The 18,454-nt window shown below is 43.1% G+C and overlaps 1 protein-coding gene across 3 annotated transcripts in view; it reads right to left on the bottom strand.

Moving 5' to 3' along the window:
* The window catches only part of MECP2 (methyl-CpG binding protein 2), a 95,600-nt gene that overhangs the window by 70,773 nt on the left and 6,373 nt on the right, over positions 1-18,454 (bottom strand). The gene's annotated exons all lie outside the window — the stretch shown is intronic.

Below are 18,454 nucleotides of genomic sequence, written 5' to 3' on the forward strand. Positions count from 1 at the left end.
ACCCAGAGCTAGTGAAGAGGGATCTTCCAAAGCCTCTGCTATTGCCTGTGTGAAGAAGAGTTTAGAGCAGGGACCAGCAAACGTTTCCAGCAGGGGGCCGATCCACTGTCCCTCAGACCTTGGGGGGGGGGCAGACTATATTTTGGAAAACGAATTCCTATGCCCCACAAATAATCCAGAGATGCATTTTAAATAAAAGCACACATTCTACTCATGTAAAAACACCAGGAAGGCCCCCAAAATAACCCAGAGATGCATTTTAAATAAAAGGACACATTCTACTCAAGTTAAAACACACTGATTCCCGGACTGTCCGCAGGCCGGATGTAGAAGGCGATTGGGCCAGATCCAGCCCCTGGGCCTTAGTTTGCCAACCCATGGTTTAGAGAGCCCTTTGCTTTGGGGTCATAGGATAATCATTATGCAGAATCAATGCTGCTAGCCCTCCGAGCAGTTCAAAAACATGACTCGTTTTTAAAAAATAGCTGCTGGCTCTTAAGGCACAGCTGTGTAACACCAATACAGTCATACCTCAGGTTACAGATGCTTCAGGTTGCGCGTTTTTGGGTTACGGACGCGCTGAAACACGGAAGTATCAGAATGGGTCACTTCCGGGTTTCGGCGCTCGCGCATACGCAGAACCACTAAATTGTGCTTTGCGCATGCGCAGAAGCACTGAATCACAACCCACGTGTGTACAGACACAGCGCTGCGGGTTGCAGGCACTGCAGGTTGCGAACGTGCCTCTCACACGGATCACGTTCGCAACCCGAGCGTCCACTGTAGATACCTTCTATATCAGCCATTCCAAACCTGGTACCCTCCGATTTTTTGGACTTCAGCTTCCACCATTCCTGATCATTGGCCACATAGGCTGGGGCAGATGGGAGTAAGAGTCCAACTGCAACTGGAGGGGTTCCAGGCTGGAGAAGGTTGTTCTATCCTTGTATGGCATAAACAGGGGGGAAAGGCTTTAAATATACGGACAACAGTGTCACTTGTTGAGGAGCTCCATCTGTGAATGTCCATTAAAGCTAGCTTCTTCTTTCAGACAGAGAAGGGCTGGAAGTGGGGCCACTTTTCCAAATTACAGTTTTAAGCAGAAGGCAAACTCCTGCAAATCCTTATCATAACCAAAACCATAATGGGGAAAGATTAATTCCTCTCCTTTAGATATCAATGCAAATGTTAACAGCTCAGCATTACCATGTCTGCCATGAAGAGGCACATACAGAAAGCCTTCATCATTTTTTATTATTAAATTCAGATCATGGTAAGCAGTTCTACAAGTAGCTCATGCAGAAGATCAGAGAAGATGAAGTGACATGGAAAATAGCTGACTTTAGTGTAGCCTTTGAGGCTATATACCGTATTTTTTTGCCCTATAAAGGTAAAGGTAAAGGTACCCCTGCCCGTATGGGCCAGTCATGTCCGACTCTAGGGTTGCGTGCTCATCTCGCTTAAGAAGCCGGGAGCCAGCGCTGTCCACAGACACTTCCGGGTCACGTGGCCAGCGTGATGAAGCTGCTCTGGCGAGCCAGCACCAGCGCAGCGCACAGAAACCTTCCCACCAGAGCGGTCCCTATTTATCTACTTGCACTTAGGGGTGCTTTCGAACTGCTAGGTGGGCAGGAGCTGGGACCAAACGACGGGAGCTCACCCCGCCGCGGGGATTCGAACCGCCGACCATGCGATCGGCAAGCCCTAGGCACTGAGGTTTTACCCACAGCGCCACCCGCGTCCCTGTTTTTTGCCCTATAGGACGCACTTTTCCCCCTCCAAAAATGAAGGGGAAATATTTGTGCGTCCTATGGGGCGAATGCAGGCTTTCGCTGAAGCCTGGAGAGCGAGAGGCGTCGGTGCGCACCGACCCCTCACGCTCTCCAGGCTTCAGGAAGCTATCCGCAAGCCTTGCGAGCCCGGCAGGAGTTGCCGCCGGGCTCTCCAGGCTTGCGGGCAGCAGCCTGCAGCCCAAAGCACGGGGCGCCCGCAGGTGTCCGCAGGCCTTGTGAGCCCGGCGGGATTGTTCTTTCGGTGCTCATTCACCCTAACCCTAACCCTACCCCTACCCCTAACCCTTTCCTCCCAAAAAAACGAGGTGCGTCCTATGGGCCAGTGTGCCCTATAGGGCGAAAAATACGGTACCTTATTAACAGCCTCACACCCCTAATATTGCTACAACTTGGTGCTGTCTGATGAGTTTTGCTTTCTTCTCAACATAAAAGTACTACTTTTAACAAAACTCATACTGCCATACTTCACATAAAAAATAAAAAATGATGTGTATATTTAGTAATAGCTCTTCCACGCTGGTGCAAAAAAGAATGCAAACCAGACCAATGACTGTTCACAGAAAACCTGAGTATGAAGGTTGCTCCAGCGGACAACTTGGAAAAACGACAGGTATAATGCAATGAACAGGGTTTGTGTATATTTTGTGCAGATTTCAATATTGCCTGCAACATATACCTGTGAAGACTTGCTTGAAAACTGCACAATGTCTACTGAAATCTCCAAAGCCAGAAGGTGCTGAATAAGTCAGGAGTGGTCTAGTGGCCAGGAGGAAAAGCTTCAGTGCTCTGTTTAGCTGACAAAAGCATAATCATGTGAATGAAGCAAATGTATACAGTCATATCTCGGGTTAAAGTAGCTTCAAGTTAAGTATTTTCGGTGTGCACTCCACGGCGACCTGGAAGTAACAGAGTGCATTACTTCCAGGTTTCGCCGCTTGCGCATGCGCGAACGCTCAAAATGATGTCACGCGCATGCGTGGAAGCGGTGAAACGTGACCCGTGGATGCGCAGACGCACAGTCACGTGTTACGTTTACTTCAGAATGCAAATGGGGCTCCGGAACGGATCCTGTTCGTATCCAGAAGTACCACTGTACAGACATTCTTTATTTGCATGTTTCAGCTCACTTTTAAAAATAACACATACACAGTGCTGATAAGCTAATTGATACCTTTTTCCTGATAGTTCAGATGTTGTCCATTTATCCACTCAGAATGCACTAAAACCAAATACATACGCCTCTTTAATATGCCTACAGAAGCCTCTCATACAATGGACATGTTGGCCTCTAAGGCACCACAGCAACTCATTTCTTTATCCAGCCACACAAACATGCTGTAAAACTGCTGCATGTAAAAACAATGCAGCCTGGACAAATGTTTCCGCCCATCAAGAGTACAGCCCAGATTTAGAAGCTGTGTCATCATATCAATAGTGCTGCAAAGCAAACTTCAGTGACTAGCAGATCTCTGCTACTGATGCAGGTGAAACAGGAAATAAAAATTGCTTTATAACTAGAGGGCCCCTCCACCACCGCTGTAGGGGGAAAATCTCCTAGAACCACATCGTTTTATTTTATTTTTTTACCCTAAAGCCACCGTGGAGCCTATATTCCTTACACATTCTTCAAAAAGATTGTGTTATAAGAAAAAGTGCAGTATTGTTCAATGCTTCCTTCTATGTCAAAGTCAAAATGGGTTTTTAAGTAGTGAAGAGGCAGGCAAGATTAGACGCACATCTCAAATATGTGTTTTTCCAACAACTTTCATTCTACCGTGGTACCTCGGGTTAAGTACCACCCAAAGTTAGACATTAAGGAATTTATAAAAAAAAAAACTTTAACAAATCTACAGGATGTGGAAGTCTGACAAAGGAATTCTATACACCAATTATGTGCAGCACTGGAGGTTTTTTTTTGGGGGGGGGGGATACACAACCACAATGCCAGCAGAACTGGAACAACTATACAGTGGTACCTCTGGTTATGTACTTAATTCGTTCTGGAGGTCTGTTCTTAACCTGAAACTGTTCTTAACCTGAAGCACCACTTTAGCTAATGGGGCCTCCCGCTTCAGCATCAACACACACAAGACCTACAAAACCCACCTTGTATTTAATAACTGACTTGCTAGCCAGAGGTGACCAAGAATTGCATATATCTTGGAGTTATAGGAAAAAACTATAGAAACTACAGGCTTTGGGGAAACTTTCAGCAGAGGCCTTGAGGTATTATATCAAAATCAGAGAGCAATAATGTAGAAATAATGAAATAACAGAAGATTTCAACATAAAGAAAGGGACTAGGCAAGGCTGCCCTTTGTCACCTCTATCGTTTATTATGGTATTAGAATCATTAGCGATTGCAATAAGGAAAGACCCAGAAATAAAAGGAATAGTAGTAGGAAGTAAATCATATAAAATAAAGGCCTTTGCAGATGATTTGGTAATATCTACCAAAATTCCGGCAGAAAGCGTATTAAAAATATTAGATAGAATTTCTGAATTTGGAATGGTGGCGGGATTAAAAAATAAACAAAAACAAAATGCTAGCAAAAAATATGTCTGCATAAGCGAAAAAAGAGCTGCAAATAAATTCGGGATTAACAGTTAACAAGGCTAAATATTTGGGAATTTGGTTAACAAATAAAAACAGTAACCTATTTAAAGATAATTATTTAAAGATATGGAAAGAAATCAAAAAGGACTTAGAAATATGAAATAGGCTGAACCTATCGCTCTGGGGGAGAGTATCCACAGTAAAAATGAATGTGCTTCCTAAGATGATGTTTTTGTTTCAGATGAGCCCAGTGACTGGGGGTTCAGGATGTTTCAAGTCACGGCAGAAAGACCTTTCGAAGTTTCTTTGGCAATACAAAAAACTTAGAATTAAACATAAATTATTAATAGACAGCAAAAACAGAGGAGGACTTGCACTGCCAGACCTGAAACTTTATTATGAATCGGCTCGCTTAAGTTGGTTAAAGGACTGGATGACACTACAGAACCCAGACTAACTTGATCTGGAAGGTTTCAATAACCGTTTGGGGTGACATGCATACCTGGGATATGAGAAAGTAAAAATTCATAGAGGCTTCCTAAATCATGTTATAAGGAAGCCACTATGTAAGATATGGGGGAAATATAAAGATCTATTATAGGGGTAGGTAACCTAAGGCCCATGGGCCACAAGCAGCCCACAGGGGTAGTTTAACTGGCCCACAAGCCGCCCCCCAACTGAGTCGCCTGATCGGCGAGTCCCCGCCACTGCAGTGCCGGAAACTGCATCTGCGCAGAACTGGAAATCATGTCTGCACAGACGCCAGAAATCACGGGCCACAGAGGGATCTCCGCTGCAGTGAACAGGCCGAGGCAAGGTAAACTTTGCCGACCCTGATCTATTAGAACCCAGAACTCCCTTTGGAGGCAACAGCAGTAAAAGAAAAAGTATGGGTACAAATTGGGCTACATATAAAGATCCAGAAGAAGAAGAAGAAGAAGAAGAAGAAGAAGAAGAAGAAGAAAACAAATTGAAAGTGAAATAATACGGGGAAATAAGGCAACACCTGACGGGCTGGCAACAATATCATCAACAGAGGTAGTTACAGGTAGGTAGCCGTGTTGGTCTGCTGTAGTCGAAGAAGTGTGCATTTACACAAAAGCTCAAACAGTGGTACCTCAGGTTACATACGCTTCAGGTTACATACGCTTCAGGTTACAGACTCCGCTAACCCAGAAATAGTGCTTCAGGTTAAGAACTTTGCTTCAGGATGAGAACAGAAATCATGCTCCAGTGGCACGGCAGCAGCAGGAGGCCCCATTAGCTAAAGTGGTGCTTCAGGTTATGAACAGTTTCAGGTTAAGTACGGACCTCTGGAACAAATTAAGTACTTAACCTGAGGTACCACTGTAACAATAACAAACTTAGTTGGTCTCTAAAGGTGCTACTGGAAGGAATTTTTAAATTTTGTATCAATAGAGATATTCAAGAAAAACGATAAAAAAGGTTTTGCAATGGAAGAATCAAAAATAGATAAAGAACGAATACAAAATAAGAAAAGAATAATTTCTAGAATGTACAGGCTTAGAATGGGAGATAAAAGATGAAGAGGTAAAAGAAGTAATGATTAAGTAGGCAAAAGATTTTGGCAAAAATATCCAACTATTGGCATGGGAAAGATTCTGGAATAGAGAATGGAAATTTATGGTCTGTTATACACTAAAGGAAAATCTGTTGAAGATGTTCTACAGGTGGTATATAACTCCCAGAAAACTATCTAAAATGTATAAAACAAGCTCTAACACTTGAGGTAAAAGAAGTAATGATTAAGTAGGCAAAAGATTTTGGCAAAAATATCCAACTATCGGCATGGGAAAGATTCTGGAATAGAGAATGGAAATTTACGGTCTGTTATACACTAAAGGAAAATCTGTTGAAGATGTTCTACAGGTGGTATATAACTCCCAGAAAACTATCTAAAATGTATAAAACAAGCTCTAACACTTGCTGGAGGTGTAAACAGGCAGAAGGGACACTGTTTCACATGTGGTGGGGTTGCAGAAAAATTAAGAACTTCTGGGATATTATATATGAGGAGTTGAAAAAAATGTTTAAGCAAACCTTTATAAAGAAACCAGAAGCTTTCCGTTTGGGCATCTTAGATTCAGATATCCCAAATGAAAAAAAGAGAATATTCTTATATGCTACAATGGCAGCAAGAATATTAATAGCTAGAAATTGGAAAAGTGAAATAGTACCAACAAAAAGGGAATGGCAGGATAAATTATTTGAATATCTCGAATTGGCAAAATTGACAGATGCGATTAGGAGACAGTCTAACCAAAAATTCCAAAAGGAATGGGAAATTTACAGAGATTATTTTAAAAACTGTGTTCCCAAGTCAAAACCTGGATTTGCTTTGATTAATTTTCACAAAACACAACATGGATTGCAAGTATTGTATGCTGAAAACAGCAGAAATGAAGAAAGGATAAAAGGAGCAGTTTAAAAAATATACAAAGTAAACCCACATTGAGGACGGAAGCCTATTAGAGAAGAAAAGGAATTGAGATTAAAGAATAGGGTGACATAAGTCCGTATGTAATAACTTATCTATTTATGGTTGTATGTATGCTTTTTGTATTTTTTTTTTCTTTTTTGTTTGATGTTGTCATTTTACTATTTTGGTTTATTTTACTGTCTGTGTTTGTTCATCAAGTAAGAAAACTAATAAAAAGAAAAAAAGAATTGGATGCAAGTGAAGAAATGGGTAGGCTAGTAGCAAAGAAGGAACAAGTAAGTTCATCCTCCACTGCCAATGTGGAAACACAAACTGCAGGCGGCTCAGTTGGGGGGCAGCTCATGGGCTGGTTAAACGACCCCCATGGGCCACTTGGGCCTTAGGTTACTGACCCCTGTAATAGATCTTTATATTTTTCCCATACTGAGGCTTGCAACTTGTCTGGGCTCATTTGCAAAGCTCCACAAAACAACAGTACAGCACCCTCACTCCATCAGTTTTAGGAGCTCAGCCAGGAACCACTATGTGGTTACATCCTCTTATGCTGCTTACAACCACCATTTGGAGCACAAGACACCAAAGGAAAGGACAGCCCATGCAACACAGCTCCCACCACAGTTCAAAGAGCCCACATAGCCCTCCTGCTGTGGGAAGTAGGAAATGGTATTGCAAGGCCCACCAGGGGGAAGGGAACAAATGTCCCTACTCACCTTTTATGTTGAGGGGGAAAAGGAGCATGCACTCAAACCCACACTGAACAGCTCCCTAATCACTCAGCCGCAACAGCAGACAGGAAATACACATATCATGGGGAACTGTCAGTGCCCAGCCACAAGACCCAGTCATAGGTAACAGGAGTCCAGAGCCTGTAGGAGCCCTGCCTGGGCAGGGATCCCCAGGTTCAAAGAAAAGGCACGACCCCACACTTGGAAACTGAGCCAGTCAGCTACACAGATTGATAGGCCAGCTCTGCCATGTAGGATCCCAGAATGGCTCATTGCCAGGCCTCACAGAAGTTCTTTATGTAAGAGGTGCCCTTTCACTCTCTGTTTCCAGTCACCAAAGTTCCCTCTTGTGAGCTCTAAGAGTGCATGACATGGGGTCATATATAACTGCATGTGGGTTTGTATACTGGTAGTAGTGCACCGGGACGAAGTGTTGGGTTACACCATGTCCCAGAGTCAGCAATCTTTTTCAGCAGGGGGCCGGTCCACTGTCCCTCAGATCTTGTGGGGGGCCAGACTATATTTTTGGGGGGGCAGGGATGAACGAATTCCTATGTCCCTCAAATAACCCAGAGATGCATTTTAAATAAAAGCACACATTCTACTCATGTGAAAACACCAGGCAGGCCCCACAAATAACCCAGCCCAGAGATACATTTTAAATAAAGGGATACATTCTACTCATGTAAAAACACGCTGATTCCCTGACCAACCGCAGGCCGGATTTAGAAGGTGTTTGGGCCGGATCCGGCCCCCGGGTCTTAGTTTGCCTACCCATGCCACATCCAGTGCTGAGTTAGCAAATAGGGGCTGTTATTTCCCTGCCCCCTGCACATCAACTGAAGTCAATAAGCAGCAGTGAGTATGCCTTTCCTCTGTGATGCCTACATCCCACCCATTCCTTTTAGGATGGCAATCTCTGCATTTCACAGCAGAGTTTCTGACAAATCCCATATAGTGGTACCTCTACTTGTACGTTCACCTCCAGTTACGTATCCTTCAGGATACGTGCGCAGCAAACCCAGAAGTATTTTTCTGGGGTTTGCCACGTGTGCATGCACAGAAGCACTAAACCATGCCGCGCGCATGTGCAGAAGCGGCACCTCCGGATACGCACACCTCGGGATCCAACCGGAGCTCCAGAATGGATCCCGTGCGCAACCAGAGGTACCACTGTAGCTGATAAGCCAGCAAAACATGAGTGTAGGATTGTGCCCTGAATTACTACTACTTTTTAAAAGTAGCCTAAACTACTAAAAAAAAGCAACTTCCAGTCAAAAGTTGCAAAGCCTCAATAAACATCTTCATAACTACATCTGCAGAAGCTGAATATAAAAACCCTACCCTTACCCCACCCCCACAAAAATCTATATTATTAAACCCCCAAACACTTATAATGGGAGATGAAAGTGCTTTACAAATTCTGTTTCTAGTGTCAATATGAGTTTAGTGTGATGTTGTCCCCCCCCCCCCCGAGGGAAGCTTTTTTATATCCTATTTGGTTCTACAGAAGGTGTGGGAGTCTTTCTGCAAATCACTTCCATAATTCAAACTATAACGTGGCTACTCATGAAAAAGGCAGATTTATGACAGGAACCACAGGTCAGCACAACACTATTTAATTGACTAAACTCAAAATACGATACTTTCACAGACATAAAAAGGGGTTCAACAGCAACTTGTTAACTGAAGCCAGGGATCAACCAACAGTTTTCACAAAAGCTGGAACTGAGGATGTGTTCACATTTCTGCCTTAGAGCCAGTAAGTTGTGCCTGCCCCGAGGCCTTTCACAGCACTTCCCCCCAGATGTTCACATCAACACAGCTTCATTCCTTTGTTTTTGTACATGTCAAGGGGGGAGAATGTTCCATGCAAAGGTGATCCTAATTGGTCTCTAGCCAAGGTGTGAATGGCTTCAGGACTCCACTCCATGTGAAGCTGCTTTGAGAAATAATGCATCAAACAGTAGTATTTTATTAAAAAGTACAGGATACTTATGCATTTAAAAGCCAGCACTGGAAAAGAACTGAGTACACAGTAAACAGGAGTATGGACAAAACCTTAGGCTACAGGTTCTGACCCAGCATCCTGGAACCCACAACAGCTACTTTTCATATTTTGGTTGTGGGTGTTTGAACATCCTTTCAGTAATGCACACAGTGCTTCAGCTGTAGAAGGGCCAGGAAGTGTGTGCATATATATAAGCTTGCAGAGTTTCATTTCCAGTTTCTTCTGCATCTGCACAACACCAGCTCATTCCCTTTTTGCAAACCACTTCTTTTCAAGATTTTCAGTGTTCACCTTCTGTTGGCAAGCCCCTTTTGATCTGCATCTACCTCCATAAAAGCCTCAGCATCAGGGCTGTAGGGCCACGGGCAAGTATTGGTAACATCATGATTTTTTTGTGGCAGGTTCAATTGTAAGAAGAAACATTTAAAACGTATGTTTGCATCATATCATTTTCTTCCCCTCCCACATATATAGGTAGATTTATATAGATATAGATATATAGATATAAATATATTGTTTGACTAAGACGTATTTTAAAAACCAAAACACTTTTTATGCCAGGGAAGGCGCACCAGATTATACGGCACCAGATTTAAAAAAAATGAGGCTTGAAGAAGAAGATTGCTCTGAATTTTCACTTCTTTGATTTCAGTTTTAACCCATGACACAGCTTGTTGCAATTACAAAATGCCAATTCACATCCTCACAGAAAGAAGATTAAGGCATTTAATCACTTGCAGAACAGCTTCAACCATAACTAACTACCACATAGGACCAATTGATACATTATTTCCATATAGGCACACCTGTACCTGTAAAGCTCAAATGGTAATATAAATCTGTTTTAGAAGATGGACAGTTGTCGGACAAGCCACTCAAGTGGTTCATCAGCTTTAATTTCCTCTCTTTGGAATATTCATACCTTTTCTCAACAACGGATGGGGAACACTTGAGGGCACCACCATGTATTTTAGAACTAGCATGAAAAGCAGCCCTGAAGACATTATACTATTAGCTCCCAAACTGTTTGTCAAGGAGACCCATCTAACCAAGCACAACAGGAGCATCCACTGTTGGGGGCGGGGGGGGGGGGGCTGACTGCTTTCAACATCAAGAAAGGTGCAGGGACAGGAGAAAGCAACTTTTGCAAACCTTACCACATCACACTGAATAGCTGAGGAGACAAACGACTTGAAATGACAAGAGTTTGAGCAGGATAAGAGTTCATCTCCCTCCATGCCTGTTTTGATGCCAATCAATGGATGAATAAACATGGCTAACTCCATCATGTTGTGTGTGGCCCTCAATTCCACAGCAAACAGAGATATTGCGGCACCCCTTCGTTTCTTTTGAATATTGATTCTCTGTTAGTCTCCCATCAGTCCACGAACAAAACATTTAAACTAATCCTCAAATGTGTTTTTTTTCTAAGTTCTTAACAAATGGTTACACTGTGTTTTGTGATGCAGTTGTGCAGGGAGAGCGGCAGAGAACCAGAATGATACAGATGGCACAGCAATAGAAGCTGCAAACTGCACTACAGCACAGTATGATCTTTTCAAATAAACAGACACCAAAGCTGGAAGCTTGGTACATAGTACAGAGGAGAAATTGTTAAGGATCTAGTCAGCTTGCAAAAATACAATCCGCACAACGTTGCCAAAGCCAACAGAAAGCCTGGTTTATCAAGCACCCTTGCACAGCCAGCTTTACAACTTGCTTTTAAGCAGCTCTTCGCCTGCTTCCCAGGCCTCACAGTACCGTCTTCTTCCTCATCAACAAGAGAACATCACTTCCAATTCTAGTGGCCCAAAGCATACTTTTCCAAAGAATGGTCGCTGCTACAGCATTTAACAAGCTTCTGACCTGACCAATAATGCCCAAAGAGTGGCACTAAAGGGTTTTCACCTATAAACGTGAAAAACGACACTGGAAGCCTATGGCATCATCCACTTCTGAGAAATGATGCCCTTTAAAAATGAGCTGCAATTTAGGCCCAGTTACATATACTTTCCCCCACCCACACTGGGGTATCTAGGAAACTATCAAACATCTTTTTTGCCAGTAACAAATGCCAATGTCTATATATGCAGAAAAATAGGCATCTTTAAGCTACAATGTACAGTGGTACCTCGGGTTAAGTACTTAATTCATTCCGGAGGTCCGTTCTTAACCTGAAACTGTTCTTAACCTGAAGCGTATGTAACCTGGAGCATATGTAACCCGAGGTACCACTGTATAGGGGGCTCAGTAGGCCAGGACCACTGTATTTTAAAAAATAACCTCTGGGTTGCAGCCTTTGGATCCAAGCTCTTACTAGGCCTTGGGAAACTGCCTTTATCTAGCACAGGAAAGTTTAAAAGAGCTGAACAAATGTTTCAAACTAGTAAAATTTGCTAAATTGGAAATATGGCCTTAAAGATGACACATAGCTCCCTTTCCTGTTCGCTTTACTCTGCCTCACTTGCCCCTGGACACCCCCCTTTCTTTCCCTAAACCCTTAACACTGTTCACAGTCGTATCTCCACCATACACATAAACCATTTCTGCATGTGAACACTTAAATATTTGTCTTTTCTTCCTGAACCTTGTAGCCTCCTGTGTGTTCTTTAGATCCATCTTTGATTGAGGAAATTCTGTGGGGATCTGTAGGATCTGGAACTTCACGTGGAGTTTTCCTATTACAGTGGTACCTCGGGTTACAGACGCTTCAGGTTACAGACTCTGCTAACCCAGAAATAGTACCTCGGGTTAAGAACTTTGCTTCAGGATGAGAACAGAAATCGTGTTCCAGTGGCGCGGCAGCAGCAGGAGGCCCCATTAGCTAAAGTGGTGCTTCAGGTTAAGAACAGTTTCAGGTTAAGAACGGACCTCCAGAACGAATTAAGTTCTTAACCCGAGGTACCACTGTACATGCCTTACCACACTAGCTCTCACTAGGAACTTGCGCAGGGGCCATGCTCATTTTCTCTGTATCGTTCCAATTTTAGTATCTGTGCTACCGAAGCGAGCACGCTCTCAACAGGCACTTGAATCAATATTTTCTTTTCTAACATTAACATTTTAGGGACATTCAGGTAGGTAGCCATGTTGGTCTGATGCAGTTGAAATAAATAAAAAATTGTCCAGTAGCACCTTAGGACCAACTAAGTTTTCTCTGGGTATAAGCTTTCGTGTGCATACACACTTCTTCAGATACACTGAAACAGAAGTCACCAGACCCTTATATATAGTGGGAGGGTGGGATGGGGTTTTTCTCAGAAGGGTAGTAGGAGATGGTTGATTGACTCAATGGGTATTTTAGGGACATGGGGATTTCCCCATCACTAGTCCAGGCTTGTGCCCCAGGAATGTCACTTCAGTGCTGCTAACACAATGGTTTGACTTCCCCTCTGAAGGTGCACTCCATTTTCTCTTGAAACAGACGGATGCTAACAAGAGTCTAAAGTCGGAGCCAGCCTCTCAGCTGCAACCTATTCAAGTCCAGGTTTTAAAGAAGGAGGGAGCAGACAGCTTTCTGTGTCATGTGGCCAGCATGACTAAACCACTTCTGGTGCATGAGGATACCGCAACAAGTACCAGAGTGCATGGAAACACTGTTTACCTTCCCACCACAGCGGTGCCTATTTATCTACTTGCACTGATGTGTTTTCGAACTGCTAGGTTGGCAGAAGCTGGGACAGAGCAATGGGAGTTCACTACCATTCTGTGGATTTGAACCGCCGACCTTCCAATCAGCAAACCCAAGAGGCTCAGTAGTTTAGAACACAGCGCCACCCACGTCCCTAAAAAATCTCAACTAAACTATCCATAACAGATGGCTAGGTTGTATATATGTGTAAATAAGCCAACTATTATAAAGACACCACAGTCCACTGTGCCTCATTTTAAAAAGGAAGCACAGACCTTGGCTAAGTGCCTGGAACCCCTGGAATCTCATACCACTTGGAGTTTGGGGTAGCATGCAATAGTAATCTAACTCTAAAAGCAACAGGAAATTGTGTGGCATGAGGAGGAAAAGGAAGATAAAAAGGAAAGGGGCAGGTGCTTTGCAGCTGAAGCTGCCATTAAAAACAACCACAGAACTTGTATGCCAATCAAACCACCCTTACCACAAGTTATGCTGTTAACAAATTATTGGACTCAGAGACACTCCAAGTTGCAACAACAAAATGCCACCTAGTTGCCCAAAGAAAACACATACCTTGCCATCCCCTCTACTGGGAATTTTTTATTGATGCTGCTAAGCTTTGGAGCTTTTCCTTCTCCAGAAGGCATTAAGAACATAGTAGCCTAAACAAGCAGATGAAGCAGTAGGCAAACAAACATAATGAGCATGTTTAGAACAGATCCCTGAAAACTCAATAACGTAGAATCCCGGCAGAACAAGGCATGCCTGTGCCTTGGGCAGAATGCCAGCGACATCCAGCCCCTAGTTATCCCATGCTTTTAGTCAGTGTCTGTCATTACATGCATTATTAGCCTCCCAATGGACTATCACAACACACTCTACATGGGCCTGCCCTTTAAGGCAGTTCAAAGACTTCAGCTTGTATGGAATTTTGTACCCCATCTTTTAATGAAAGCAAGCCATAGACAGCATGGTCCCTTTCACACTAGGTCCCCTTAACACCACTGAGGCAATGTTCATGCAGTACCATTGAAATACTTCAATGCTTGCTCATTTGTTTAAAATCATAAGCGTTTTTACTCATAATTAAGCTCCATAAATTTCTAAATCAGTAAACGCGGCCTGTTTGAAATATGTCCTTTAGTCAGTTAGTCTTTTGCTGTTGTCTGTCATTTAATGCCCTTTAATTACACATTTCCTTTTTTTTAGTCAGTGTGATTTCACCATTTTATTGTTGTTGTTTTTTTTCATTTTTCTTTCTTTTTGACACAATAGTTTGCTTCCATGCAACTATTTTACTCTGAAATTGATGCCATTAATTCATTAGGTCATCACGGAACATCATGGTAATAATAATAATAATAATAATAAATTTAACAACTACTTTTATTATATTCAGAAAAGAAATGTTAACAACAATAAATAAATGTTTCACCATCATAATCAATAAAGGAAATTGAATCATTGCAGTTCTTAGGTAAGTTACCGTATGATAAGACTTTACTATGATTAAATAAAATAATTTTAAATTGTGTATGTAAGTTGCCTAGAGGCATTTTTGTATTTGATGACTAATTGATATATAATAAGGTGGCATTGCTTCCAAACCATTGCATTACTGTGTTTTCTACATTGCCCTCTCTCCCTTCCTTTCTATTAAAAAAAAAAACTAAACCTGCTTTGTGGCAATTTTTTTTTGTCTTTGACTGGCTGCTCCTCTGTAGACTGGAAGTATTGCTGTACCTGCTAGGAGGCAAGTTCTGTGGGGTAGCTGGTGATGTCCCACCTTTCCACACTGCTTGTCTTGTATTTTTTGTCTTGCTACATGGTCCCTTCACTCATAGTCAGTCTTGCTTGCGTTTAGGGCAGCGTGGAGCCTGCGGGCGCCCAAGCCACTACGTCACTCCCAGGAGAGACGCATGGCTCAGGTGGGCTGCAGGCCCTGCGGTGAGTGCCACCCGGCATTTTGTCACTCCCCTCATTGGTGACATCTGGGGCAGCGTGCCCCCACTGCACTCCCTTCCTCCACCCCTGCTTCTGAATGCCAGTTATTATCTTTAAAGTCGTAGGTGGCCTAGGCTCTGTGTACCTTAAGGAATACCTTTGCTTGTATATTTTCCCCAGTCTCCCAAGTAAGTGGGTAGGCCCTGCTTTCACCAAAATACAATACCAGGAGCGTGGAGTTTGGTAACTTCTGTTGTGCTCATTGGAACTCCCTGCTCAAGAGAGATCCACCAGATTTCTTATCAGCTGCATTTTTGTCAGCAGATACAACAGTTTTTCTCAGTCACTGATAACACAATTGTGCTTACTTGTAGATATTTATTATTGTTTTAACTCAGGGAGGAGTAACCCTTCAGATGAACAGAGGCAGTTAATACTGCACTGTTTGCAAACTAAGTTTCTTGAACTACCTGTGAAAGACAAATGTATCCAAACACACATTTAAGTCTACAAGATAAAAGGGCAGGGGATACAGTTCACCCATTATTATCATCGCAGGGCTGTTAGCAAAAAAGTGATGCTTTTGGGAGGCGTGACCAATTAAAGGCTACTCATTTCTGCAGAACTGTGAGAGATTCATATTGGTAAAGAATTCAAAAGAAATTCCCGAGTTTCCACTCTCTGCAAGATAGGCATGTTGATCCTACTTTTAAGGTAGCCAACTGTGGTTAATTCTAACAATAATGAAGCATGTCTGCCTTGAGCAAACATTTTTATAGATCTACAAAAGTGTAATATCTTGCCTGAATAATTAACTTTTGAAAGGCACAATGCAAAAAGATGCCCGGTATTATCTCATCATAACTTGCCAATAAGCGTTGATGTAGTGCTCCTTTTTGAGTGTTCAAAGCTTTTCATACCCATTACCTTAGTAACATATTCAACAATCCTATATGGTAAAGGTAAAGAGACCGCTGACCATTAGGTCCAGTCGTGACCAACTCTGGGGTTGCGGCGCTCATCTTGCTTTACTGACCGAGTGAGCCAGCGTACAGCTTCCGGGTCATGTGGCCAGCATGACTAAGCCGCTTCTGGCGAACCAGAGCAGCGCACGGAAACGCCGTTTACCTTCCTGTCGGAGCGGTACCTATTTATCTACTTGCACTTTGACGTGCTTTCGAACTTCTAGGTTGGCAGGAGCAGGGACCGAGCAACGGGAGCTCACCCCATCGCAGGGATCCGAACCGCCAATCTTCTGATCGGCAAGTCCTAGGCTCTGTGATTTAACCCAGAGCACCACCCGCATCCCTATATGGTAGGCTGGTATTATTCCAACATGGAGCTGGGATGGAGAGTATAGTGGTTTGCTTAAGGCTACTTAGCAAGTTCATGCCTAAGGCTCACAAAGCAATGTTGGGTGCTTATACACTTTCCAGAAACAAGGATTGTCAGTAGGTCATGCTGAAACGCTGATTCAGGCGCCAGAGGTGTTTTTGACAACACTAACATTAGCAACTAAAATAAAAAAAATTCATGCTGGTCAGTAATTGGCAGCCATCTAGTAAAAAGGCAAACTGCTAGCCTAGAAGAAACATTCTGCTTGCATATTTTATATTTCAGGCTCTATTCACCTAGTGATGTGTACAGGAAACAATAAAAGGTGTGTGTTTACAGAGAAGAACATCATGCCTCACAATAGTTAATTGTGACTTTAAGGTGCTGGTTTTGACCTTTAAAGCCCATTGCAGCCTAGGACCCACGTACCTATGGGACCGCCTCTCTTGGTATGCCCCGGGAAGGACCTTAAGGTCCACAAATGACAACATTTTGGAGGCCCCAAGTCGCAAGGTGGTTAGATTGGTCTCAACTAGGACCAGGGCCTTTTCAGTACTGGCTGTGACTTGGTGGAACGCTCTGTTACAAGAGACTAGGGCCCTGCGGGACTTGACATCTTTCCACAGGGCCTGCAAGACAGAGCTGTTCTGCCTGGCCTTTGGTTTGGATTCAGTCTGACCCTTATGTTTCCTTCCCCTTATGGTTTTGATCTATGGGATATTATTAAAATGAGGCTGCATTTTAAACTGTATTTTAACCTGTATTTTAATTCCCCCCTCCCCTATTAGCCGCCCTGAGCCCGGCTCTGGCCAGGGAGGTCAGGGTCTAAATAAAAATTATTATTTATTATTATTATTATTATTATTATTATTATTATTATTATTATTACAACTTTGTCATGGAGTAGAGGGGCACAATGCTGGGGGGGAATATGAGTATTGTTTGGGGTTACACCCACTAAGGATGAAATCTACAATCTCATGGCCTACGGACAAAGCTATGAATCTGATCATTAGTGTTTACAGGAAAACGTTCAGGTCTTCAGGTCTAAATCAAGCACTCAAGTTTGGCCTGAACCGTTTCAACCCCCTGTGGGCATCCTTAAGGGATAAGACTACAACTTTGACTCCATTATTAAAGAGTTACTGTAAGTGAATCTCTATATATTGCCTGCACTCACTCTTTCACTTATTAAACATTTGTCAAAATCTAAATTCCGAAAGATTTGGTTTGATTTCTTAAGTGCTACCATATATGCTATGGCAGATAGATCATAGTCTCGGTACATCCAATTGTGCGAGGGAACTGTGCAATGGAATTTAGCCTCAGTCGCCAAAGTTTAGTGTTATAAGCGTCGGTCACAGTGAATCTCAGGCTTGTGCACATTCCACCCCATCCTCACGTACAACCATGAAGACTGAAGAAGCTTTAGCTTCTGTTTTAGATTACCCGCAGCTTGCTATGACATCAAATCCAAGAAAAATGAAGTTTTAACTGTGGTTAGAGCAGGGTGGTCTAACACGTGGCCCTCAATGTGTGGCCCTCAGCAACATATGTCACCCCCCCCCAGCCCTTGTGCTGCTTTCCCAAAGCCATTAAGCAAGGTGCTGGGATTGGGGAAGGAGGTTTGAGGGCTCTGGCAAGGTCCTAGGGTCCTTCAACCTCCTTCCCAAAGCCTAATTAGCACTTTGCCAGCTTTGGGAAGGAGTTGGGAGGGCTCTAGGATGCTGCCAGTGCCTCACTACTCCTTCCCAAAGCCGGCTTCCTCGCTTAGACAGCTTTGGGAGGGCAGTGCATGGGCTGGGTGTGTGGGTGTCAAATTTTTGCCCCACTCCCCCTCACATGACAAGGCAGTGTGCATGTCAAAGTACTCTTGCGGTCCACTTGGTATCAAAAGTTGGACCACCCTGGGTTAGAAGAAATAAGTTAACCTCAAACCATTGTTTACAAAGCTGGCTTGCTTTCACTTACAGTTAAGATTAATAACAATTTAAGGT

Source organism: Podarcis tiliguerta, assembly GCF_965153285.1.
Source record: "Podarcis tiliguerta genome assembly, chromosome: 17".
NCBI classification, from domain to species: Eukaryota; Metazoa; Chordata; class Lepidosauria; order Squamata; family Lacertidae; genus Podarcis; species Podarcis tiliguerta.